Source organism: Elephantulus edwardii, unplaced genomic scaffold (assembly GCF_000299155.1).
Source record: "Elephantulus edwardii isolate Elephantulus edwardi_28Jun2011 unplaced genomic scaffold, EleEdw1.0 scaffold00057, whole genome shotgun sequence".
NCBI classification, from domain to species: Eukaryota; Metazoa; Chordata; class Mammalia; order Macroscelidea; family Macroscelididae; genus Elephantulus; species Elephantulus edwardii.
In genome coordinates, this window is record NW_006399807.1 from 320,189 (window position 1) to 332,548 (window position 12,360).

Genomic DNA, 12,360 nt, shown 5'->3' on the forward strand with positions numbered 1-12,360 from the left:
CTGCTGGCAGATGCTGGCATAACGGGCCAGCACGTTGGCATTTTCCATGATGGCAAGAGCTGAGGGGGTGTGCTCTCCAATCTTCAGCACACAGCGCCACTTGGCAAAGTCAGCTCCATCCTTCTTGTACTGGGCACAGCACTCAGACAGCCCATCCAGCCCTTGGGTGGTGGTCTCGCCATTAGTCCCTGTCAGGGGTACCACGCCCTTGTCTACCTTGATGCCCACAACACCACCCTTAGATTTGATGACTTGGGGAAAGGGACGTCCATCATCCGCCTTCTGGTAGAGGGTCTCATGGAAGAGGATGACACCCCCGATGCAGGGGTTCACACGGTCATCGGCGGTCAGCAGGAGCTGGCAGTAGAAGCGGCGCTTCTCCTCTGTGTTCTCGGTTCCAATGGACTGCAGGCGCTTGGCAATGCTTCAGGTGGACTCATCTGCGGCCAGGATGCCCTTGCCCGGAGCAACGATGCGATGGGCGATGTCAGAGAGCTCCTTCTTCTGCTCCGGGGTCAGCGCAGGGTATGGGTAGGGCATGGTGTTCTCGGTGGTGATTTCCTGGGCGCTCACGGAGGAGGGGGCGTGCTCGGAGGCGGGGGGCGGTGGTGGGCTGGGGGGAGGAACGCGCCAGTCGTCCCAGCTCCGGGTTCTCCATTCTACACTCTTGGCACCAGCAATCAGGATATAGAAAGGTGAGTAGCATTGAGGAAGTCTGCTGTCAGGGACCTCTCCAAAGTGCTAAAGAGTAATGCTGTCAGTTTGAGTACTGAGGTCCGCCTATCCAGGCCATGGCCTTTGCAGTCACTTGCTATACATCAGAGAGCTGGACAGTGACTAAGGATGACAGAAGTAAAATCAATGCCTTTGAGTTGTGGTGCTGGAAAGGAGTATTGAACATACATACCATGGACTGCCAGGAGAACAAATAAGTCTGTATTGGAGAAGGTGAAACCAAGTTTCTCCTTGGAGGTTAGGGTTTTTATACACTTGTGGACACGTGGCCAGTAGTGACTAGTTCTTGGAAAAGGACATCATACTTGAAAGGCACTGGAGACGGATTGGTACGGTAACTGGGATAATGGAGGTAGTTGTGTTGGAATCAGTGAGATTGGCTTAGGATAAGGCAGGCTTCCCAGCTATTGTACATAGGGTCACTATGAGTCGCAGGCAACTCAGTGGCACATAACAAAACAACAACAACAAAACAACTTTGTTTGTTTGTTTGTTTGTTTGTTTGTTTGTTATACATGTAAACAACATGCCTCCAGAACTCTATGAACTTTGATAAATGTCCATAGTTGTAGAGGGGCTTCAGGTCTCTTGTTCATAGGGTCGCTGTGTCGTGCTTGATTCAAAGGCAATCAACAACAACAACAACACACACACACACATTTATTTATTTCTTCTTTCTCCTGAGCTTATTCTCAATGAGACACCTAATTTACAATATATGCTATATAATTATTTTTTGTGTGGGAAATATTTCCTTTTTTAGTAACTCACATGAAATCTTTTCTTCTACATTTTCTTCCTCCCCTCATTTCCTCTGGTTGGTGCAGAGTATGTTTTTTTAGCTCTTTCCAAACCATTAGCGTATCCTCTCTTAATAACCTTTGTATCCTTTTACCAAATAGCCTGAAAATAAAAGATTAAAAATTGTCAAAAAATAAATGGTAGAGCTGCCTTTACGTATTTGAAATACTTATCGTTGGACTGAAATTTACTGGCAGTATCACAAGTTGGGTTTTTTTCCCCCATGTACTGTTTGTAATTTTTTAATTTGTTTTCTTAATACACTCTTTACAGGAACATTCAAAAGGCCCCAGGAGTTTAGATTAGTTCCATTTGCATCCTGTCTTCTAGGTTATTAGCACTTCTTTGCCCTAGGAGCCCCATGTGGGGTCCTTTGCACCTAATTGGCCTTCAGGGTCCCAGTAGCTTTCAGTGACATCACTTCCACCCTCTCCCTGGTGGCATTGATCTGTTTGTACTTAAACAGATGGTTTAACTTTCAACTAAGAAAATTAGAGAACAGTATCTATTTAAGCCTGCAGGGTTGATTTGAACCTCGTATTGACTCTAAAGTCTGGGTTCTTTATTTTACTCATTTTTAATTCCTGAGAGTGAGTTTATCTTTGTACCCAGAAATCAGGAACCATGAAGTTTGTCATAGGATTAAACATTTCATATAATCTCAGATTTCTGTTTTTCAGAAAAACTACTTAGTAAGCCCAGGTTCAACTCCTCTGTGTGTTTTCTTTTGCAGTGATAGCAACTGAAAACATCAGGGCTTCTAACTTTGTATAGAGTGTTACTCCTTTCAACTTTTGGACGATTATTTGTGTGTGATTTAATATGTCTGTAAGCTGGTGATGGATAAGCCAGTTCATTATGATCATGTCAAAGGCATTGCCATTTTTGTTCCCACTGGGAGATACCCCTCCTGATGGATTCCCCCACCACCTTTAAATAAAATTTTTACTTTATACTGGTTTGCTTACAAAGTTCATAGTCATTGTTTTTCACATCAGATCTTTCCCATTTCCTTTATCCACCCCTTCCTCTACCCATCAGATTGTGCAGCCTTATGATTATCTACCTGGCTTCTGATGGACTTTTATAAATAAAGTTTAGAAATTGTAAGAAATCTATATTTTATTTTTCTAGATGAAGAATCTTGATATTAAAGTTTGAGATCATTATTGTTAGTTTCTCTGGAGTCTGTTAATTAGGGGGTGTGTGTGTGTGTGTGTGTGTGTGTGAATAGAGAATTTTTACTTTGGGGATTTTTTTTAATACATCAGGCAAATTTTTTGCAGAAATAGATGCATTTTTCCAATAGGGAATTTAGATTCAATTATGAGAGAAAATTAAACTGAAATATAGTTTGATTTTAGGACAAGACTTGTTAGAAAGACCACTTAGCACCTCTTTGAAGATACTTAAAGCTCAGCTCTTCGTCTCACTCCATTTACTCTATAGGCTAAGACCTGGTGGAAAGTAGGATCTACTTGGCATCACTTCAAAGAAAGAAGTTCATTAACATTTGTATGTTCAAACCATAGACTATCAGTGTTAGAAAAGCCCTTAGTAAAGTTTATTCATGCTAATTCCCCTTCAGTGTCTGGATTCTCTTCTGAGATTCCACTCCCAGAGGATTATCTGTAAATGTAATCTTTCTTTCACATGGCAAATCTTAAGCTCTTTGTATACTTTCTCTTCAGTCTTCATGTATTAGGCTGGACCTTCTAGATTCCAGAAGCTGTTCTCCTTGTGACCTGGGTTAATGATACTTCAGTTCTGCTCATTTTCTTCTGAACAGGTTCTGCTTTTTTTCCCCCACAAGAAAAGAGGATACATGAATGCTGAGAAAATAGAGTATCTCTGAATTCCAGATATTTCTGTTAATGAAATGAAAAGGGTTATCACCCTTAGCATCTCTATCTAGTAAACATCATGCATTTGTCTCATTGTGCTTTCTGTCAAATGTAGTCTTTAAGTTTTTTACATATCCTACTACCCAGCTGTTTGTTGCTTATGAGAAAATATGCTGTCAAGGATCTCTTTAATGTGCTAGAGAGCTAGGATATTAGTTTAAAGATTAAGGTACACAAGAGACAAACTTATCAAGCTTAGATGGGCTAGTCTACAGGGTAAAGAGTCTGCCAAATATAGCCAGAAATGCATAATCTGAAGAGGATAAAATTTATGAATAGGAGCTTCTAGAGATTAAATCCCTGTGCACATGGAAAACTTTTCCCAACAGGGTATAAAGAAAACCTATCAACTGGGAACAAACATTTGGTAATACCATCTCAGACAAGAGTCTCATAACAAAAGTTTACAGAATGTTCCTGGGCCTCCACAAGAAAAAAAAAACCAACAAAACACACAACAACTGATATCCCAATTACAAAATAGGCAACAAACAGATTTTTTTCACAGAGGAGGATATTTGGATGGCCAACAGACACATGAAGAAAAGCTCCAAATCACTGACAATAAGAGAGATGCAAATCAAAACCACAGTGAGATACCATCTCACCCCAGTAACAGTGGTAAAGTTTTAACAGGACAGCAAGTAATAAATGTTGGAGAGGATGTGGCAAGATAGGAACTCTTACACATTGTTGATGTGATTGTAAAAGGTACAACCACTCCGGAAGGCAGTTTAGTGTTTCCTCAAAAAAGCTGAACATAGACATTCCACATGACCCAGCTATTCCACTGCTTGGAATATACTCTAAAAAATTGAGACCTGAGGCACAGACGAAGACTTGTATACCAATGTTCAGAGCAGAGTTATTCACCATTGCAAGAACATGGAAACAGCTCAAATGTCCAACCACAATCGAATGGATTGAGAAATTATGGAACTTCTCACAATGGAATACTGCGCAGCATGGAGGAGCAACAATGATTTTGTAAATTATTACCTAACTTGGGAGAGACTGGAGAGTGTTATGTTGAGTGAGCTAATTCAGTCCCACAAGGAAAAATATTATATAAAACCATTAGAGTAGAATGAGAATGAAGATCCAAGGGGAAGGGGGGGAGCAGAGAAATGTGGATGTGCAGAGGGAGAGAGGATTAATCCTGGGGTGGTACAATTGGTGGGAATAGGTGAGGGAAATTGGAAGAATCTGGTCTGAATAACAATGTATCCAAATTTTGTAAATAAACTAGTATCGTAAAAAAAAAATTAGACCTGATTAAAGCCATAGTATTTTCCATACATCTGAAAGTTAAACAATGAATAAGGAAGACTAAAGAAGAATCAGTACCTTTTCATGATGGTGATGGTGAAAAGTACTGGACATCCATCCTATATACTGCCAGAAAACAAACAAAATCTGCTTTGGAAGAAGTGCAGCGAGGCTGTTGCTTAGAGGGAAGGGTGATGAAACGTCGCCTTATATACTTTAGGTGTGTTCTCAGGAGGGGCCAGTCTTTGTGAAAGTACATCACACAAGGAAAGATCAAGGGTCAGAAAGAGAGGAAATCTCTTAGTGAGAGGGTTGACATAGTGGCCCTAACAGTGGGCTCAGGTGCGTGGGAGAGACCATGAGGATGGTGCTGGAGAGGGCAGGACTCAGATCTGTTGTTCATAGGTCAGTATGGGGTGTAATCTATGTGGCAGCACCTAACAACCACCCAGCTATAGCTTCTTCATTTTGTTTGCTGATTTGGATTTTTTAACTAAAGTCTGGGACCTTGTTTTTTCATTCTGTTAAATGTTTTATTGATAGATTGGGGGGGGGGAATAACTTAGTCAAAAACCACTCGGGGAAGCTATTCCTAAGCCCATAGGATAAGTTAACTTCCTGCTCCTACTTTTCCTACCCAGATTACTCTGAACCTCTTATTGTAATTATCATCTCTCTTATAGTCAGTACTTCATTATCTTCACTTCCTTGCTAGACTGTAGGCTACTTAAAAGTAGGAGCGTGTTTGTTTCATTTGCTTCATCATTCCTCTTCTTGTTGGGTGTGGTCAAGTACAACCCATGGTGACCCTGTGAACAGCAGATCTGAGCCCTGTGCCATCCTTCTCATCTCTGACACACTTGAGCTCATTGCTGGAGTCACTGTCAGTCCATCTCGTTGAGGGTCTTCCTCTCTAACGACATGCCCAAACTATCTGAGAGGAAGCTCCACCATCCTTGCGTCTAAGGAACACTCTGCCCCTTTCCCAGTACATGTCTGTCTGTTTCTATTTTTTGACGGTCTGTGGCACTTCCAGTGTTCTTCTCCAACAGCACAACTAGTGCATTATTCCTACGGTATAAAAATCAACTCCGAAGGTATAGCAGATATTTAAGGAATATTGACTAAATTAATTGTATAGGACATCTATGTGAGCTGTGCTCTGTAGCCAAGAAGGAGTCAGTTAAACACACGCACAAAAACTAGTTTCTTTCAAGTTGATTCTGACTTTTGATGAGTCACCTCATGTGTCAGAGTAGAATTTTGCTGATTTTGGAGGAATAAATGAGCAGACAGACCTTTGTTCTGAGAAACTTCAGCAGTAATGTAAACCTCCAACATTTTGATTACTAACCAAGCACACTGTTTATTTGACCATGATATTTGAACTGATTCTTGTCAAATAAATAAGATTGGCCAAGTGGATGAGACACTCAAGACAGAACAGTATAAATAACAATATCTGAGATAGCTAAATACTTAATAATTACTAAGGTAGCTCTGGTAGACTAGTGGCAAGAAGCTGTGTTGCAATCCCTAAGGCATGCAGTTCAAGGCCACCAGCTGTTCCACAGAAAAGAATGAGCTGTCTCCTCCCGTGTGATTAACTGCCTATGAAAACCCACCAGAGGATCAGCTGGGTTGGTTCCAACCCCACAGTAAACAACAACGATTACTAATTCATGAAATTATTAAGAGTAAAGTGAGAACACAGTGAGGTAAAAGTCAAACTAGAGAGGTAGGCACGAACCATATCATGAAGACTTTGCATGGCATAATGTAGAGTTTTTATTTTATCCTAAGTGTAATAAGAGGAAAACTGGATATACCATTTTAAAACATGAAGTTGGATTCCTGCCACACGTTATATTAAATAAAAATGGATTGAGCCCTATATAGAACATCTAAAACCATAGAACTCTTAGAAGAAAACTTAAGGGGTATAAAAATGGTGTTGTAGAGGCCTGTGATCTCTTTTAACTTCACTAGGGAGAAGGTGAATCAAGATCAAGAGCCCAGTGCCAACACCTGTAAGGTAGAAGTCAGGTTTCCCTCTACTCTTTTGCTTTCTGACAAATTAAAAAAATAGTCATCCCTCTCACAATTCTATTTCTTTGGTGGGTTAGATTATTTGTTACAGTGGCCACACAGAACTCATAGAGTGTACTCACAGTTGTGACGCTTATTAGAGAAATAAGTTTAAAATTCAGGATCAGGAAGGATTCAAGATAGAGTTCTTCAGTAGCATCTTCTCAGCCAATGTTCTTGGCCCCCACAGGCTTCTTAGATCCCTCAGTCCAGCCTCTGCTCTGCTCAGGTCAGCCAGTAAGCCCTCAGGTACATCCTACCCCCTTCAGTAAGCTTCAACACAAAGCCACTTGCTCTCCATAGATCAGCAAACCTAGCTCCACTGACAAGTGCCCAGAGGCACCTCACTCTGCCTATAAGCCTCCTGCCGCATGCCACTTAGCTCTCTCACTCTGTGGTCAACACCCCACTGTAACTGCCTTGCTTGGAGGAGCTGGAAGCCCATTTCATCATCTCATACCAGTTTCCTGGCTCTGCCACTTCTCACCTCACCTCATTTCCAGTGCTACAGCTTCCTCTTTGTCTCCTGAGTCTAGGAAGCTCTAAGCACAAGGATCCTGGATCTTCTTGGTTGTAGTAGGCCCTCTTTTCACCTCTGAGATAACTCATGTTAAGCCTAATGGGATGGTAACACTGACAAGTCCCTTTGTTAGGATTCTATCACCTTATTTGTGTCTGTCCCCCAACAGCTTCCATTTGCTTGGCTCCCCAATCAGCACTCTTGGTTCCAACAACGAGAATATCAAAAGATTAATTGCATTGGGAAAATCTGCTGTCAGGGACCTTTCCAGAGTACTTAAGAGCTACGATGTCAGTCTGGGACTAAGGTGCACCTGATCCAGGCCATGGTCTTTGCAATTACTTGCTATGTGTCAGAAGGCTGGACAGTGATTAAAGATGATAGAAGAAGAATTTATGCCTTTTGAGTGGTGCTAGAGAAGATTATTGACTATACATACTACCATGGACTGCTAGGAGAACAAACAGGTTTGTCCTGGAGAAGATGAAACTAGGCTGCTCCTTTGGAGGCAAGGATTCTGAAGCTCCATCTGACATACTTTGAACCTGTTGCAAGAAGAGTCCTTGGAGAGGGACATCATGTGTGGAAGGGTGGAGGTACAGTGCAGGAGAGGAAGACCCTGGGTGAGATAGATTGACTTCAGTGACTGAGGGAAAGAAGGTGGGTATATTGGAGATGATGAGGTTGGCTCAAGATAAAGAAAGGTTCAGGACTGTTGTGTAGAGGGTCACTACTTGATAGCACATAACAACAACAACAATCCCCCCAAAAATGCCCTGTATCTTATTTACATGGTTAGCAAGCTATCCAGGCCCCTTAGTGGGCCACACACTCCTCATTTGCATAATCTTACGCATGCTGGTACATTGGGATACCTCCTGGTACTTGGAAGAGATAAAGAGCTTTGTATCACTTGCCTGAGCAAGATATGGACAAGGCCTGAGGACCAAGAGGCTTAGGGCCAGAGAGAGGCCTGCTGCAGGCATGGCTGAAAGGGACTGTCCTGATCCAAGAACACAGTTCTCTAGATCTCCAGACAAAGCACTTCAGTTAAGTGTAAAATTTAATTTGTTTATACCACTAAAAGACATTCCTTAAGAACATAAATTATATCATGTTTGAAAGCAGAATGACCTAGTTTCTGACGGGAGAAGAGAGAAGTGATGTGTTAGAAGACTGACTTGCTCTGTCACTGACTACTCTGAGCTTTGGAGCTAAGGTAGAATGCATTTGTAAACACAGGAGAAAAGAATTAGCAATGCAACATACCTTATGGGGTTTTTTTAAATAAATGCAATGAGGTACTTATTTAAATTTTACCATTTTCAGGTGATAAATGAAGAATGATGGTACAAATTCTGAGTATAAATATAAGTAAAAATAATATCTAAGTGTAAACCACAGTTTTAGATAGCAAGAGAGGAAATAAATAAAAATTAATCTTTCACAAGGCTTCTTTGGTAAACATCATAGTTCAAAATACTTTGAAGGTATTTTGCTTTGTTTTTTTTTCTTTTTTGTTTTTTTGTGGAGGTATTTTTAGATACACTTTTTTGGTTTTTTTTTAAATTTTATTAATTTTAATGAACATTTACAGAGATTTTAGATTTTCATTTATTTACTGTTGCATCTTTTTCTTTACTCTCCTCCCCCCAGTTCGCTTGTCTCTTTGAAAAGCAAAAGATAAACTTCTTCATGGTGTACAATCCCACTGACCCTGCCCCTAGCCGCAAATGCATTCTACTATGCAACCTTAATTCTGGATTCCTGTGATAATCATAATCTGCTATCCTATATCACTTTTAAACTGTTCTCTCCCTCATTTGTTTCAGTTCAGGATAGATAATCTATTGAGTTTTTCTCATTCTTACCACCCCCTGATGTCAGTCACTTTCTACATCAGTGGCACCATGCAGTATTTGTCCTTTTGTGACTGGGATATTTTACCCAGCATAATGTCCTCGAGGGTCACCCATTTTGAATAATATTGCATGAATTCCTTGTTTTTAGTGCAGCCTAGTATTCCATTGTGTGACTATACCACAGCTTCTCTATCCATTCGTTTGTTGATGGGCACTTGGGTTGTTTCCAACTCCTTGCTATTGTGAACATGGGTTCACATGCAATGAACATGGTATGTATATATCTGCTTTGATGTCAGTTATGGTCTCATTAAAGTATATTCCCAGTAGTGGAATTGCTGGGTCAAATGGTATCTCTATTTGCATCTTTTTGAGAAAGCGCCATACTGCTTTCCACAGTGGTTGCACCATTTTACACTCCCACCAACAGTGAATAAGGGTTCCAGTTTCTCCACAACCTCGCCAGCATTTACTGCTTGCTGTTCTGTTAAATTTTGCTATTCTGACTAGGGTGAGATGATATCTCATAGTTGTTTTAATTTGCATCTCTCTTAGAGCTAGGGATTTTGAACATTTCTTCATGTGCTTGTTGGCCATCTGAATGTCTTCTTTGGTGAAGTGTCTGTTCATATCCTGTCCCCATTTTTCAATTGTATTATTTACCTTTATCTTGTTGTGGTTCTCAAGTATTTTATAATTTCTGGATATAAGTCCCTTATCTGACATGTCATTACCAAATACTTTTTTTTCCCAGTCTGTGGCTTCCCTTTTTACCCTTTTCCCCTTTAACTTAGAGAAGTTTCTGGATGCGCATAGGGATTTGATTCTTAGAAGGTCCCATTCATCTGTTTTATCTTCTCCTGGTTGTAGATTTTTCAGGATACTTGGAAGACTGTTCATGTAGATATACTTTTACAGCTACCAATTACTGCAGCAATGAATGAATGGAAATCCAAAATCTCTGTAAATGTTCATTAAAATTATTTTAAAAAATTATTAAAATAAAAAATATTTCTACCATAAAAAAACCCTACCAATTTCTAATTGTTTTTAAGTTTCAAATTTAGATTCCATTCTTTTCTTGAGTATTTCCCATGCATAGTAAACATATTCCAAGGTTCTTTAACATATATAATTGCTTTTGCTCTTCACAAACCTCTATGAGATACATGGTCCCCATTGTACAAACGAGAGGGCAGAGAAATGAAGAGAACCCAAACTGGAGGTTTTCTCAGCCTGGTCCTTTCCAGTCATTTTTCTCAAGGACTTACAGAATCTTCAGTTTTTCCCTGAAGGACACTTTGTTAGTAAGTGAAGACAGTACTAAATACCAGTTTATGTTACCATAATTTCAGAGTAACAGCTACTGTGGTTACATTCCACTTAGCTGTAAATATTTAATATTAAGCACATAATTTTGCATGGTGTCCAACCAAATGATGAATTATTTATATTCACAAAATAGACTTGCTTAGAAGCTAGCTCCCTGGAGGTTCCATGATAAACCAGAAAGACTTATCATTATTATGCTAAAATATGAAGACACTAATTGGGAGACTAAGTTCAGCTTTCTTGGCATCAGAAATGCTTTAATTAGTTAAATCCACTCTGTTTAAATTTGGCAGGCATTTCTTTCAAAGTTTGCTTTTCCTTCACTTGGCATTTAAACATAAAAAAATCTTTTTTTAAAAAAAACCCCAAGCAGATGTTTTCTGATTCATAAATGGCAGCTACTTCCCAAAACTAGCCTGTCCCAAACCATCAGACCATCAGTTCTACATTCAAAACAAAACATACCATTTAATATTAAAAGTAAATTGCTCACTAATAATTTCACATTATTCATTTCTGTATATGTAGCCTTGTGTTTTCTCTGGAACATTGGCTTACACATGGACTGAGACAGATACCAGGTTTCCCTAGAGGAAGAACTGGGCTGTGCACTGAAAATGCTTCTACACTCCACTGTGGCTTTGGTTGATTTTCCTATTCTTAAGTGCTTCAATAGATACATTGTTTATTAATCCTCTTGTTGCTACATTTGCTCTTTCATTCCAGAACGTTCATTTGGTATGCAGTTTATCAATAAATAATACCGTTGTAGATAGCCAATTCCATTCCACGTTTATTAAGAGCCTCGTAAGTGCTAAACACATTGTCTTATGAGTTGAGAGACACAGCATGAAAATTGCTCTTAGTTCTTGCCCAAATTAAATTCACAGTCTGCTGGAGCATTTATCAGTATGCATCAGTCTGGTTGGTTAGTTCGTTGGTTTCAGTACCAACAGCAACAAGACCTAGTTCTGAGTTATTTGAGCAGAATTTCTACACGAGCCATAGAACCAGATTTGGGAGCACCAAACCATATACTCCCTAACCTTCATGAGCTGTAGCATGTATCATTGAGCTCTATTCCCAAATCAGTGCTACAGCAGGTTCTTAAAATAGCTACCACTGGGGCAGTTATTACTGCTCCCAGAGCTCCTGCCCTCTCCAGAATCACCCTCTTCCTAGCCATGACTTCTTTGCATTCTAAAGCCAGTGAATCCAGTTGGCAGGTCTACATCAGTTGCTGATGCCCTAGATAAAAGGAGTCTGGGATATGAAATACCTTTAAGCTTATTGGGGAGTAAACAAACTCTGCTGTGTGAACAAAAAGAATCTCAAAGTCTAGCAAATAGATAACCAGTGATAGTTGCACAACTCTTTGACTATATTAAAAAGCGATGAATTGTACACTTTTAAGTGGTTGGTAATAAATGTGAAGAATCATATTTTTTATATTGAGATAAAACTATTTTTAGAATAATGTTAACATTCTAGATTATTATCATAAATGTAATTTAAACATCAGCTGTTAAATAGGTTGTTGTTAGGTGCCGTTGAGTCAAGTATGACCCATAGCTACCCTATGATCCTGTGCATACCTGTCCGTAAATAATTATGCTGTCGATTAAAAAAAAAGAAATAGATTATTGAAACTAAGAAACTAAAAGTGCTCTCATAAAGAGAGAAGCCAAAAATAATGATGACAAATTCAATGAATATTTCTCCTGCTGCATATTGGCTGCTTAAACCATACTGTGTGGGAAAATACTATTATTTAAAAATAGTAAATGGGAGGTGGAGGTTTTCTTTCCGAAGTCCTTGGAAACTTGGTATCATGAAAAAAAAATCATGA

At 39.6% G+C, this 12,360-nt stretch overlaps 1 protein-coding gene and 1 pseudogene across 1 annotated transcript in view; one reads left to right on the forward strand and one right to left on the reverse strand.

Annotated features, from left to right (window-relative positions):
* ATF6 (activating transcription factor 6) overlaps positions 1 to 12,360 on the forward strand; it is a 353,926-nt gene that overhangs the window by 303,557 nt on the left and 38,009 nt on the right. The gene's annotated exons all lie outside the window — the stretch shown is intronic.
* On the reverse strand, positions 84 to 540 carry LOC102871746 (annotated as a pseudogene).